General features: G+C 54.7%; 1 protein-coding gene across 1 annotated transcript in view; it reads left to right on the top strand.

The window, feature by feature from the left end:
• The window catches only part of col11a1a (collagen, type XI, alpha 1a), a 1,142,395-nt gene that overhangs the window by 138,641 nt on the left and 990,200 nt on the right, over positions 1-13,554 (top strand).

The following is a 13,554-nucleotide window of genomic DNA, read 5'->3' as shown; positions in this document are numbered from 1 at the left end:
GGAATCCACTTTCTATTCAGATAATAATTTGCCTTCTATATTTTTTCAGCCAAAATGGATAACCTCACAATTATCCACATTAAACTCCACCTGGGCCCAATCTCCGGGCCTATCTATATCTGTCAGTGAAATCTGTATCTCCTCTTCACTGTCTGCTTTCCCACCTATTTTAGTACCATCCACAAATGTTGCTATGTTACCCTCAGTCCCTTCTTGCAGATCATTATGTAGATTGTAAACAGTTGGGGTCTGAGCACTGACCCCTGCGGCACCCCGCCAGTTACCGTTCACCAGACCAGAGAAGGACCCATTTATCCCAACCCTCTGCTTTCTGTCAGTCAGCCAATCCTCAATCCAATCGAGTACTCTACCCCAATCCCCTGCGATCTCACCGTCTGAGTAAATTCCTCTCAAACCTCCATTCCTCCAGTTCCGGGCTCCTGCACATCCCCTGATTTCGAGCTCCACCATTGGCTACTGTGCCTTCAGCTGCCTGGTTCCTAAGCTCCGGATTCGCTCCCTGAACCTCTGCTGCCTTCCTCTCCTCATTAAAACCTACCTCCACCCATCTAAATATTTCCTTTTGTTCAATATCAGATTGAACCTGTTTTAGTGGCTCGGGGTTTTTGCTTTGGCAGATTGCTATCAACGTTTGATTAATTATTATTTTAGCAAGATGGAAATGAATGACTTTTTGACAGAAATAAGATAGATTTTGCGTTACCCTCCATTAAACCGTTAGAATTCCAGGAGTGAGCAGGATGTGAATTAATCTTTGTCAATGTTATAAATGGGTTGATGATGACAGGGGAGCCTGTTTCACACCAGTATTCACAGCTCTGCTTTTCAGAGAGACACCTGGGGGCTGGATTCTCTGATTTGGGGGTTTGGTCCGCCTGTCGGCGTGGGAACGGTGGCGTTTTACGACAGAGAAAATGGTGTAAAACGGCCAGCGATCCCCCGTGTTGCTGGGGGCTAGCAGAATGTCAGCGGAGAGCACTCGGGAGAACCGGCTCTAGCTGCCGATACAAGCCGGAGAATTGCCGGGTCCGTGGCCACCCATGCGCACGGCGGCAGGCTGCAGCGGCAGTGTCGTGCTACAAGGCGGGTGCCGCACGCGGACTTGGCCCATGAAATAGTTCCCCCCTTCGGCCGGCTTACATGTCCCAGACCGGGAACTTGAATTCTCCCGACTTTCGCCAAACGTGATTTCAGCGTCGGAGAATCCCGCCCTCATTTCTCAACAAACTGGGCCTTCAGCTCAAGATTCGCATTCAGGCCTCTATCCTTCAGGAGGGAGAGTTGGTCGGTTCTGGACTCTGGCTGTACATAGATTCATCCCGTCTCTCTACCGAAAGCTCAGCCTTTCTGGGGATAAAGAAAGTGGAAAGATCTTGGGGCAGCCAAGATCAAAAGTGAAACCAAATTCACACCTTAGGACTCTGAAAAATATACTAGTGTATAAAGGTGGCAGGTCTCCGCCTGCAGACCCAGTTCGGGTCCAGAGGCAGGAGGTTTGCTGTTTAGTGTATTAAAGCCTCAGTTACGTCCATCACTCGTCGTGTGTTATTGATGGTGTATCATCACAATTTTGATGCCTCTTTATTTTTCAATCCCTAATCATATGATTAACAAATTGTACAAGTCGGGAGTTGGGAATGTGAAATTGTGTCAGATCGCCTGGTGCCAGTGTCATTAGAATGTCGCTTTAGAATTAACCTCACTGTTCAGCTCCAATATTGCCCACACTTGCCGAAACTGTGGGCAGGATTCTCTGATCCCGAGGCTAAGTGTTGACGCCGTCGTAAACGCCGTCGCATTTCTTGATGGCGTCAACATGCCCCCAGGAGCAGCGATTCTGACCCCTACAGGGGGCCAGCACGGCACTGGAGCGACCCACTCCACCCCAGCTGCTGATCCCGGTGTCAGATGAGCACCGTGGGTCCGCGCATGCGCAGTGGCTCCCTTTTCCGCACCAGCCCTGACGCAGCATGGTGTAGGGCTACAGGGGCCGACGCGGAACAAAAGAGGCCCCCAGCCCAGGAGGCCGGCCCGCCGATCGATAGGCCCTGACCACGGGCCAGGCCACAGCGGAGACACCCCCGGGGTTGGATCCCCCTCCCACCCCAACCAGGCCGCACCCGGATGCATCCACGCTGAGGTCCCTCCGGGTAAGGGCAGGTGTGAACGGTGCCAGCCACACCGGTTTTTTTGGTGTGGCCGCGAGGTCCATCCCGGGCTGAGAATCGGCGGGGGGAGCCCCGTAGAGCGGTCCCCGACCGGCCGATTCTGTGCTCTCCGGAGAATGGGCGGTGTCAGGCGTCGCGGCGCGATTCGCGCCGGTCCCGGGGTGAGAGAATCCCGCCAATGTGAGTTAATCAGAGTTCAGGGAGGGGGCAATCGGGCAGCAGGACCTCGGTTAACAACTGAAACAACAGCCAATGGGATTGAAAGATTCAGCAAGAAATAGCGGAGAACAGGATGGGGAACAGAGTGAGTTATTCAAATGGAGTTTCGAAAAAGAAATGGAGAGGGAAAGAAAGTATGAATAGAGAGAGAAAAGAGATAAAATAAGAAGTGAAATCTCTGAACAGCAATTCTCCACCTTGCCGGCTCGAGGCTTTGAGTTTAAAGAGTGATTGGTGTTGAATTAACAATTATCACATCATGAAAAGCAGCTGCCACTCTGACCAGCTCCACATTTAGTCGTGAACGCAATGGGAAGGTGTCTTTACCAGGATGGGAGAGGCAGGGAGCCGGCAGCCACTGGAATGTGCAAAATGAGGAAAATTCAGCAGCAGCTTGTGGACATTCCTGGCTCACCATGGATCCCACACAGCCGACCGTTCCGGTATTAATAGTGGTGTGACTGTTCACTGATCAGGTGATCAGCCTCACCGGCTGCACAGATGATGGTTTGTGGGCTGGTGTGTGTGGCAATGATGGAATGGTTTCTGTTGCCGTTATTCAAACTCTGTTATGTTTGGCTGTCTGTCAGTTTAGTTGCAGTAACCAGCAAAGGGGCTAGACCTCCGCACATGTTTCACTCATTAACTGTCCCCAGGCTCCACTGCGCTTGGAGGTCCTCCACGTTTCTGGATTCTTCCCTGCCACCTTCACTCAATCAGAAACCATTACAAAAGTGAAATTACACATTTTTCTCCGAGTATTTTACAAACCCATCTCACTCTGGACAGAAACCACATTCAGACTCTCTCTGTGTTTGGCCCTGTGTTCACGCTCTCCCCTTATTCAGACTTGTAAAAAGTTCCACTGCTACAGAAAGTTTCATTTCTTGGTGACCTACCCAAATATTTTACATCTACTAAAGTACTTTCTTTGAAGTGTGTTCAGGGACAAAAAGCAGGAAACATGGATGGATAATAGTGCCCAGCAAGACCAAACATACAGCAGCGTGACAAAGAGCAGTAATCTGGTTCAAAGATTTTGCTTCAGTTATAAGTATCGGTTCAGGATTGACAGGCGTAACTCACCTGCTCCACAAATTAGTCTGAGGTCCATCCAAGACAGCAGAGCAGACTTTTTATAACATCTCACCCCCTCAGAACTGACCCTCTGACAGTGCGGCACTCCCTCAGTACTGACCGTCTGACAGTGCAGCACTCCCTCAGCACTGACCCTCTGACAGTGCAGCACTCCCTCAGCACTGACCCTCTGACACTGCAGCACTCCCTCAGCACTGACCCTCTGACAGTGCAGCACTCCCTCAGTACTGACCCTCTGACAGTGCGGCACTCCCTCAGCACTGACCCTCTGACAGTGCAGCACCCCCTCAGAACTGACCCTCTGACAGTGTAGCACTCCCTCAGTACTGACCCTCTGACAGTGCGGCACCCCCTCAGAACTGACCCTCTGACTGTGTAGCACTCCCTCAGTACTGACCATCTGACAGTGCAGCACTCCCTCAATACTGACCGTCTGACAGTGCAGCACTCCCTCAGTACTGACCCTCTGACAGTGCGGCTCTCCCTCAGTACTGACCCTCTGACAGTGCAGCACTCCCTCAGTACTGACCCTCTGACAGTGCAGCACTCCCTCAGTACTGACCCTCTGACAGTGCAGCACTCCCTCAGTACTGACCGTCTGACAGTGCAGCACTCCCTCAGTACTGACCCTCTGACAGTGCGGCTCTCCCTCAGTACTGACCCTCTGACAGTGCAGCACTCCCTCAGTACTGACCCTCTGACAGTGCAGCACTCCCTCAGTACTGACCCTCTGACAGTGCGGCACCCCCTCAGAACTGACCCTCTGACTGTGTAGCACTCCCTCAGTACTGACCATCTGACAGTGCAGCACTCCCTCAATACTGACCGTCTGACAGTGCAGCACTCCCTCAGTACTGACCCTCTGACAGTGCGGCTCTCCCTCAGTACTGACCCTCTGACAGTGCAGCACTCCCTCAGTACTGACCCTCTGACAGTGCAGCACTCCCTCAGTACTGACCGTCTGACAGTGCAGCACTCCCTCAGTACTGACCGTCTGACAGTGCAGCACTCCCTCAGTACTGACCCTCTGACAGTGCGGCTCTCCCTCAGTACTGACCCTCTGACAGTGCAGCACTCCCTCAGTACTGACCCTCTGACAGTGCAGCACTCCCTCAGTACTGACCGTCTGACAGTGCAGCACTCCCTCAGTACTGACCCTCTGACAGCGCGGCACTCCCTCAGTACTGACCCTCTGACAGTGCAGCACTCCCTCAGTACTGACCGTCTGACAGTGCAGCACTCCCTCAGTACTGACCCTCTGACAGCGCGGCACTCCCTCAGTACTGACCCTCTGACAGTGCGGCACTCCCTCTGTACTGACCCTCTGACAGTGCGGCATTCCCTCAGTACTGACCCTCTGACAGTGCAGCACTCCCTCAGTCCTGACCCTCTGACAGTGCAGCACTCCCTCAGTACTGATCCTCTGACAGTGCAGAATTCCCTCAGTACTGACCCTCTGACAGTGCAGCACTCCCTCAGTCCTGACCCTCTGACAGTGCAGCACTCCCTCAGTACTGATCCTCTGACAGTGCGGAATTCCCTCAGTACTGACCCTCTGGCAGTGCGCACTGTCTGGCCAGTGTCCTAGCCAACAGTCACCCCTCAACGCAAATCACACAAACAGAGTTTCCACTCATTGCCATGATGGTGAGTGTGGAATCTTGTTGTCTGCATATTGGCTGCCTCATTTCCTACAATTCAACATTGACTACACTTCATACGTCCTTCAAAGACTGGGAAGAGCTTTGGGACATCTTGATGTGGTAAAGGCACTATAGAAATGCAGGTCTATCTTAAACTGATTGGTTGAAAGGTAGATGGATCTTGTTATAATCCAAGTTGATGTTACCACTGGATAGGAAGGTTCCAGAGCCAAACACTGGCTCAATCTTTTATTTTTTGTTTTGAGGTGTGGATGAACAGAGTCACAGGATGGCTGATAAGCTTTTAACAAAAGAAGAAAACATTTATTAGACATGAAAAGATTGACTATAATTTATTATTCCTTTACCCCGCCTTTATCTTCACAGATGTATACAGATTTCTGAGGATAATGCACGTTCCAAAATATACCTCATACTCTGCTGTTGTCAGGTGCACAGTCCCTGTAAACCAATAGACCAGCCGTGGTCAGAGACACCACACTCTGAGAACAAGTGATAGATGCCACCCGAAACATTGTGGATTTCACGTTAAGTCCTCCCACATTTCTGATACTGAGTCATTTGATCCCACTCGAATTCCGACTTCCGCACGAGAGTTTCCAAACTCCGCTCTCAAAAAAACGTGCCTTAGAATCTTCTCCTTCTCTTGGATGCCATAATCAAGGATCCACTTCCAGCATTTCAATCTCTCCTTTCAGGATTCCTCTGCCCTGGATTTGCACGTGCGTTTAAGCTTCTGCACAATCTCTCAGATACCACACCACATCACTGCTTCACCGACTGTATTAAGGTGTCACCACACTGTTGACTTATCTTGGATATCCGGCTTCTCACCTCGCCCACTTCAAATCCGGGGCGAAATTCTCCTCCCCGCCCCGCCACATTTCTGCGTCGACCTGCCGGTGGGAGTCTCCGTAACACCGGCCGGTCAATGGGGTTTCCCATTGTGGGGCAGCCCCACGCCGTCGGGAAACCCCCGGGCGCCGGCAAAACGGAGACTCCCGCCGGCGGAGAATGACGCCCCCGGTTTTTGAGCTTTCTCTCGAACTCCGAGCACTCGTGCTGCCATTTGCTTGACTTATGAACAGGACTTTGTTCAATTTCCTGTTCTTTGTTCCTTTAATTCTTTTTTTTTCAAAAGCATTTTATTCAAACTTGTATCAAAGTAGGTTACTGCAAATAAACACCCCGGGAAACATTCTTCCCAACAATCAACTATACAGTTTGTACAGATTATTCTCCTTTTTCAACCCCCCCCTCCCCCCATGCCCCCCCCCCCCTCCCCGCCCCCCCCGACGAACAGCCCCACAAGCACAGTCACAAACATCCCCCACCATTTCTCAAACCCACCCTGCTGAGCCCCTTAACTCATACTTTATCTTCTCTAACCGCAGGAAGTCATACAGGTCACCCAACCATGCTGCTACCCCCGGTGGCGATGCCGACCGCCACTCCAGCAAAATTCGCCGCCGTGCAATCAGAGAGGCGAAGGCTATGACATCGGCCTTCCTCCTCCCCATGAGCCCCGGATTCTCTGAAACCAAAGGGTCCGGGTCCACTCCCTCCTCCTCTATCCTGGCTAAGACCGTGAACACTCCCGCCCAGAATCTGCCCAATTTTTCACAACCCCAAAACATGTGCGCGTGATTCGCTGCCCCACACCCACACCTCTCACACTCATCTGCTACCCCCTGAAAGAACCCACTTATTCTCGCCCGAGTCATATGCACCCTGTGCACCACCTTAAACTGTATCAGGCTCATCCTTGCACAAGAGGAGGTCCCGTTAACCCTTCGCAGTGCCTCACTCCGTACTCCCCAATTGATCTCCATTCCCAACTCCGCTTCCCATTTCTCCTTGATCTTCACCACCCGCTCGCCTCCCTGCTCCCCCAGCCACTTATATATATCCCCAATTCTTCCCTCCCCTTCCACATCCGGAAGCAGCAGTCGCTCCAGCAGGGTGTATCCCGACAATCTAGGGAGCCCCGTCCAGACCTTTCGTGCAAAGTCCCTAACCTGTAAATACCTGAACTCACTCCCCCTCGGCAGCTCTACCCTCTCCCTTAGCTACTCCAGACTGGCGAACCCTTCCTCCAAATACAAATCCCTCACCTTGACCAGCCCCACTTCCCTCCACCTCCTGTATACACTATCCCCCGCCCCCCCCCCCCCCCCCCCCCCCCCCCCCCGGCTCAAACCCATGATTCTCGCACAGCGGCGTTAGCACCGACATCCCTTCCACCCTAAAACGCCTCCTCAGCTGATTCCACATCTTCACCGTGGACGGCACCACTGAGCTCCCTGAATACCTACTCGGAGCCATTGGCAATGCTGCCATCACCATAGCCCTCAAACTAGGCCCCTCACAAGATTCCTCCTCCATCCTAACCCACTCTACCCCTTCTCCTTCCCACCACCGCCGCACCTTGTCCACATTCGCCGCCCAATAATAATGAAGCAAGTTCGGCAACGCCAACCCCTCCCTGCTGCCTCTGCCTCTGTAGCAGGGTCCTCCCCACCCTCGGCACCTTCCCCGCCCATACAAAGTCAGAGATGATCGTGTCTATTTTCCGAAAAAAGACCTTTGGTATAAAGATCGGGAGAGCCTGAAAGATAAACAAGAACCTCGGCAGAATATTCATTTTCACCACTTGGACCCTCCCCGCCAACGTTAAGTGCAATGTTTCTCAACTCTTAAGATCCTCCCTGGCCTCCTCCACCAGCTTTGTTAAGTTCCACTTATGGAGCCCCGTCCATTCCCTCGCTGCCTGAATCCCCAAGTACCCAAACCTATCCCTCGCTACCGTAAATGGCATCCCCCCTAAATTAGCCCGCTGTGCCAGCTCATTCACCGGGAATATCTCGCTTTTCCCTACATTCAGCTTGTACCCTGAGAACCCTCCAAACCTCCCCAACAGGCCCATAATCCTTCCCATACTCTCCACTAGAGCTGAATCATACAGCAAGAGGTCATCGGCATAGAGCGACACTCGATGCTCCCTCTATCCCCTCATAATCCCCTGCCACTCTGCCGACCCCCTGAGATCCATCGCCAATGGCTCTATGGCCAGTGCAAACAGCAGCGGCGACAGCGGGCACCCCTGCCTCGTACTGCTGTGTAAGTCAAAGCTTCTTGAGCTCATATCATTTGTCCTCACCCTCGCTCCTGGTGCCACATACAGCAACCGCACCCATGCCACAAATCTCGGCCCAAACCCAAACCTTCCCAATACCTCAAACAAGTACCGCCACTCCACCCGATCAAATGCTTTCTCCGCGTCCATGGACACCACCACCTCCGGTACCAGAGCTCTCGACGGATTCATCACCACATTCAACAGCCGTCTTATATTACCCGCGAGCTGCCTGCCCTTCACGAAGCCTGTTTGATCTTCTGCAACCACCCCCAGGACACAATCCTCCATCCTCCCCGCCAACAACTTAGCCAATACTTTCACATCCGTGTTCAATAGTGATTGGGTCTATACGACCCACATTCCACCGGATCCTTCCCTTTTTTGGGGATTAGTGTGATTATCGCCTGCTTCATCGTCCCCGGCAACTCCCCCTTCTCCAGTGCTTCATTAAACGCCCCCAACAGATGTGGTGCCAGGTCCGTCGCAAAGCAGGGGCTGGTTTAGCACAGGGCTAAATCGCTGGCTTTGAAAGCAGACCAAGGCAGGCCAGCAGCACGGTTCAATTCCCGTACCAGCCTCCCCGAACAGGCGCCGGAATGTGGCGACTAGGGGCTTTTCACAGTAACTTCATTTGAAGCCTACTTGTGACAATAAGCGATTTTCATTTCATTTCATTTAAATTCCTTATAAAATTCTGCCGGGAACCCATCCGGCCCAGGGGCCTTCCCCGACTTCATACCCCTGATACTATCCAGCACCTCCCTCAGCCCCAGGGGCTCCTCCAACACCTGCCTCTTTGCTTCCTCCAGCTGGGGAAATTCCAGCTCGTTCAGAAACCGCCCCATGTCCCCCTCCTCTCCTCCTGGGTCTGCCTCATAATGTCCCTGGTAATAGTCTCTAAATGCCTCATTTATCTTCCCTGGCTCCGACACCACATCCCCAGCCCCAGTCCGGATCTTTAATATTTCCCTGGACGCAGGCAGCCTCCGCAGCTGGTGCACCAGCATGCGGCTCGCCTTCTCCCCATACCCGTATTGCACCCCTCTTGCCCTACGCAGTTGCCCTACCGCCCTCCCTGGTGTCAGCCTGTCAAACTGCCCCTGCAACTTTTTGCTCCTCGCCAATCCCTCCACAGTGGGCACCCTCGAATATTCCCTGTCCACCTCCACTATCTCGCCCACTAGACGGTCATGTTCCACCCTCCTTTCCTTATTCGCATGAACCGTAAATGAGATAATTTCTCCCCGGACCACTGCCTTCAGTGCTTCCCAAAAAATACCCACCGACACCTCCCCATTCGGATTGAACTCCACATAATCCCTAATCGCCAACCGCACCTCATCACAAAAACCTCCATCCGCCAACAACCACGAGTCAAACCTCCACCCCGGCCTCTGCTCTCGTCCCGTACTGAACCGAATATCCAGCCAGTGGGGTGCCTGGTCCGAGATAACTATCCCCGCATACTCTGCCCCTCCACCTGAACCAAAATCTCCCGACTCACGACAAAGTAATCAATCCTCGAATACACCTTACAGACGTGTGAAAAGAAGGAATACTCCCTTCCCCCTGGGTTCTGAAAGTGCCATGGATCCACCATACCCACCCTCTCCATAAACCCCCCCAGCTCCCTTGCCATTCGTACCCTACCCATCGACCTGGGGGTCGATCTATCCACCCTCGGCTCCAGGACACAGTTAGAATCTCCTCCCATGACCAACTGGTACGTGGCCAAATCCGGGATTGCTGCCAGCAACCCCCTCATAAAACCCACATCATCCCAATTTGGGGCATCACATTTACCAACATTACCGGTGCCCCTTCCAATACCCCCCTCCCAATCAGATATCTCCCACCCGGATCCCTCACCTCCTTCGCACTCACAAATCCCATTTTTCTGCTCATTAAAATTGCCACACCCCTCGATTTCAAATCAAACCCCGAGTGAAAAACCTGCCCGACCCACCCCTTCCTTAACCTAACCTGGTCCTTCACACGGGGGGGTGTCTCCTGCAAAAAGACCACCCCCGCTTTCAAGCTCCTGAGGTGCGCGAACACCCGCGACCTTTTAACCGGCCCATTCCTCCCCCGGACGTTCCACGTTCCACGTTACCGGAGCCTTGCGCCTCCAATCCCCTCTCCCGTCTGTCTTCATCCCCACTTAACTCCTGCCCCTTTAATTCCACTCTGTACCTCGCCCATCCCAGATGGCCCCTTTCTTCGCCCTTGACCATGTCATCTCTCACCACCTGCCACGTCGCAGAAACCCTCCCCCACGCTTTTGCCCTTCCCCTCCTTCCCCCCCACTCCCCCTGCCCCGGCCACCCCTCTCAGCCTTCTCCCCCACCACCTCACTTCCGTTCACCAGCATAACCTGCTAGCCGTGGCTGCCCCTCCCCAAAGGCACATCCTAATGACCCCCCCGCCCCTTCCCTCTCCTCCCCCACTGCTCAGCTCAAAGAAGAAGGCCTCCCGCTGGCCTTACCCTCCCCCCTCCCGCTGGCCTTACCCTCCCCCCTCCCGCTGGCCTTACCCTCCCCCCTCCTGCTGGCCTTACCCTCCCCCCTCCCGCTGGCCTTACCCTCCCCCCTCCTGCTGGCCTTACCCTCCCCCTCCTGCTGGCCTTACCCTCGCCCCTCCTGCTGGCCTTACCCTCCCCCTCCCGCTGGCCTTGCCTTCCCCCCTCCCGCTGGCCTTACCCTCCCCCCTCCCGCTGGCCTTACCCTCCCCCCTCCCGCTGGCCTTACCCTCTCCCCTCCTGCTGGCCTTACCCTCCCCCCTCCTGTTGGCCTTACCCTCGCCCCTCCTGCTGGCCTTACCCTCCCCCTCCCGCTGGCCTTGCCCTCCCCCCTCCCGCTGGCCTTACCCTCCCCCTCCTGCTGGCCTTACCCTCCCCCCTCCCGCTGGCCTTACCCTCCCCCCTCCCGCTGGCCTTACCCTCCCCCTCCTGCTGGCCTTACCCTCCCCCTCCTGCTGGCCTTACCCTCCCCCCTCCCGCTGGCCTTACCCTCCCCCTCCTGCTGGCCTTACCCTCGCCCCTCCCGCTGGCCTTACCCTCGCCCCTCCTGCTGGCCTTACCCTCCCCCCTCCCGATGGCCTTACCCTCCCCCCTCCCGCTGGCCTTACCCTCCCCCTCCTGCTGGCCTTACCCTCCCCTCCTGCTGGCCTTACCCTCCCCCCTCCCGCTGGCCTTACCCTCCCCCTCCTGCTGACCTTACCCTCCCCCTCCCGCTGGCCTTACCCTCCCCCCTCCCGCTGGCCTTACCCTCCCCCTCCTGCTGGCCTTACCCTCCCCCTCCTGCTGGCCTTGCCCTCCCCCCTCCCGCTGGACTTACCCTCCCCCCTCCCGCTGGCCTTACCCTCCCCCTCCTGCTGGCCTTACCCTCCCCCCTCCTGCTGGCCTTACCCTCCCCCCTCCTGCTGGCCTTGCCCTCCCCCCTCCCGCTGGCCTTACCCTCCCCCTCCTGCTGGCCTTACCCTCCCCCCTCCCGCTGGCCTTACCCTCCCCCTCCCGCTGGCCTTACCCTCGCACCTCCCGCTGGCCTTACCCTCGCCCCTCCCGCTGGCCTTACCCTCCCCCACCCAAACAAGGACTTCTCCTGAACTCCAGGTAGCATTTGCCAAAAGCAAACAAACAGATGTTAAACACAAACAGTCCCATAAAACAGAGGGGAGGTGGGAACGTCCATCCCCACATAAACCTTTCACCCCTACAACTCCTTACAATCTCAACATTGAACAGAACCCCCCCCCCCAACACAAAAAAAAGCGAAAATGCCCCAACCCCTACACCCACCTCAACTTCCCCCCGCCCATTACATGGAATCACAGAATTTACAGAGCAGAGGGAGGGCATTCGGCCCATCGAGTCTGCACCGGCTCTTGGAAAGAGCACCCTACCCAAGGTCAACACCTCCACCCTATCCCCATAACCCAGTAACCCCACCCAACACTAAGGGCATTTTTGGACACTAAGGGCAATTTATCATGGCCAATCCACCTAACCCGCACATCTTTGGACTGTGGGAGGAAACCGGAGCACCCGGAGGAAACCCACGCACACACGGGGAGGATGTGCAGACTCCGCACAGACAGTGACCCAAGCTGGAATCGAACCTGGGACCCTGGAGCTGTGAAGCAATTGTGCTATCCACAAGGCTACCGTGCTGCCCTCATAGAACATAGAACATTACAGCCAGCACCCTGGTTCCCAAGCATTGTCCACTCAGTTCTCCCCCAGTTTATGCTCCTTAATGAAGTCTTTGGCCGCCTCTGGGGTCTTCAAATAATACTCCCGGCCTCCGAACGTCACCCATAATTTTGCCAGGTAGAGCCCCCCAAACCTGATCTGCCGCCGGTACAGCACCGCCTTGGCCTTGTTGAAACCTGCCCGCCGTTTTGCCAACTCGGCTCCGATGTCCTGATAAATCCGGACGTTATTTCCCTCCCAGTCGCAGCTACGCTTCTCCCTGGCCCACCGTAGAATTTTCTCTTTCTCCACAAATTTATGGAGTCTCACGATCACCGCCCGCGGCGACTCCCAAGCTCTAGGCTTCTGCCTCAGGGACCTATGCGCTTGGTCCACTTCAGGTGCCTTCTCTAGCACCCCTTCTGCCACAATCCCGCCAGCATCCTCGAGACGTACCTCGGGGCACTCACACCTTCCACTCCTTCAGGCAGGCCCACTATTCGCAGGTTCTGCCTTCTCGAGGCATTCTCCTGCTCCTCCACCTTTGCTCTCAGCGTTTTACAAAGGCCTCCTAGGAGCCCCACCTCCGCCTCCAGGGCCACCCCACGATAGCTGTGGTCCGAGATCACTCCTTCAATCTTCCGAGTCGGTGACCCCTGCATCTCCAAACACCTCTCCATCCGCTCCAAAGTACTCTTCAGGGGTGCCACAGCTTCTGCAATGGCCTTTGCATGATCCTCATGCATTTCTTTCCTCTGTTTATGGAATTCCTCCTTGATAAAAGTCATCAGTTCCTGTACCTGGGGCCTTACAGCTTGCCCTCCCCCGCCTGCATGCTGGAAGAGACTGTCTGTGAAGCACAAGGACTGCTTCAACTTTCCAGCCAAACCTCTCACTGTTTTCAGCCGGGTCCGGTGATCAGAAGACAGACCATTCCAGGGGTAAACTCCTCCTCTAACATTCACCTATGCCTTTTCATCAAAATTCCACCCAGATCTGGGTAAAAAGAGCCCTTTTCTGTGACTTTGAACAGGAACAGCCCTTTATGTGACCAAT

Source organism: Scyliorhinus torazame, chromosome 7 (genome assembly GCF_047496885.1).
Source record: "Scyliorhinus torazame isolate Kashiwa2021f chromosome 7, sScyTor2.1, whole genome shotgun sequence".
Lineage (NCBI taxonomy): Eukaryota > Metazoa > Chordata > Chondrichthyes > Carcharhiniformes > Scyliorhinidae > Scyliorhinus > Scyliorhinus torazame.
This window is presented reverse-complemented; position numbering and strand designations above follow the sequence as displayed.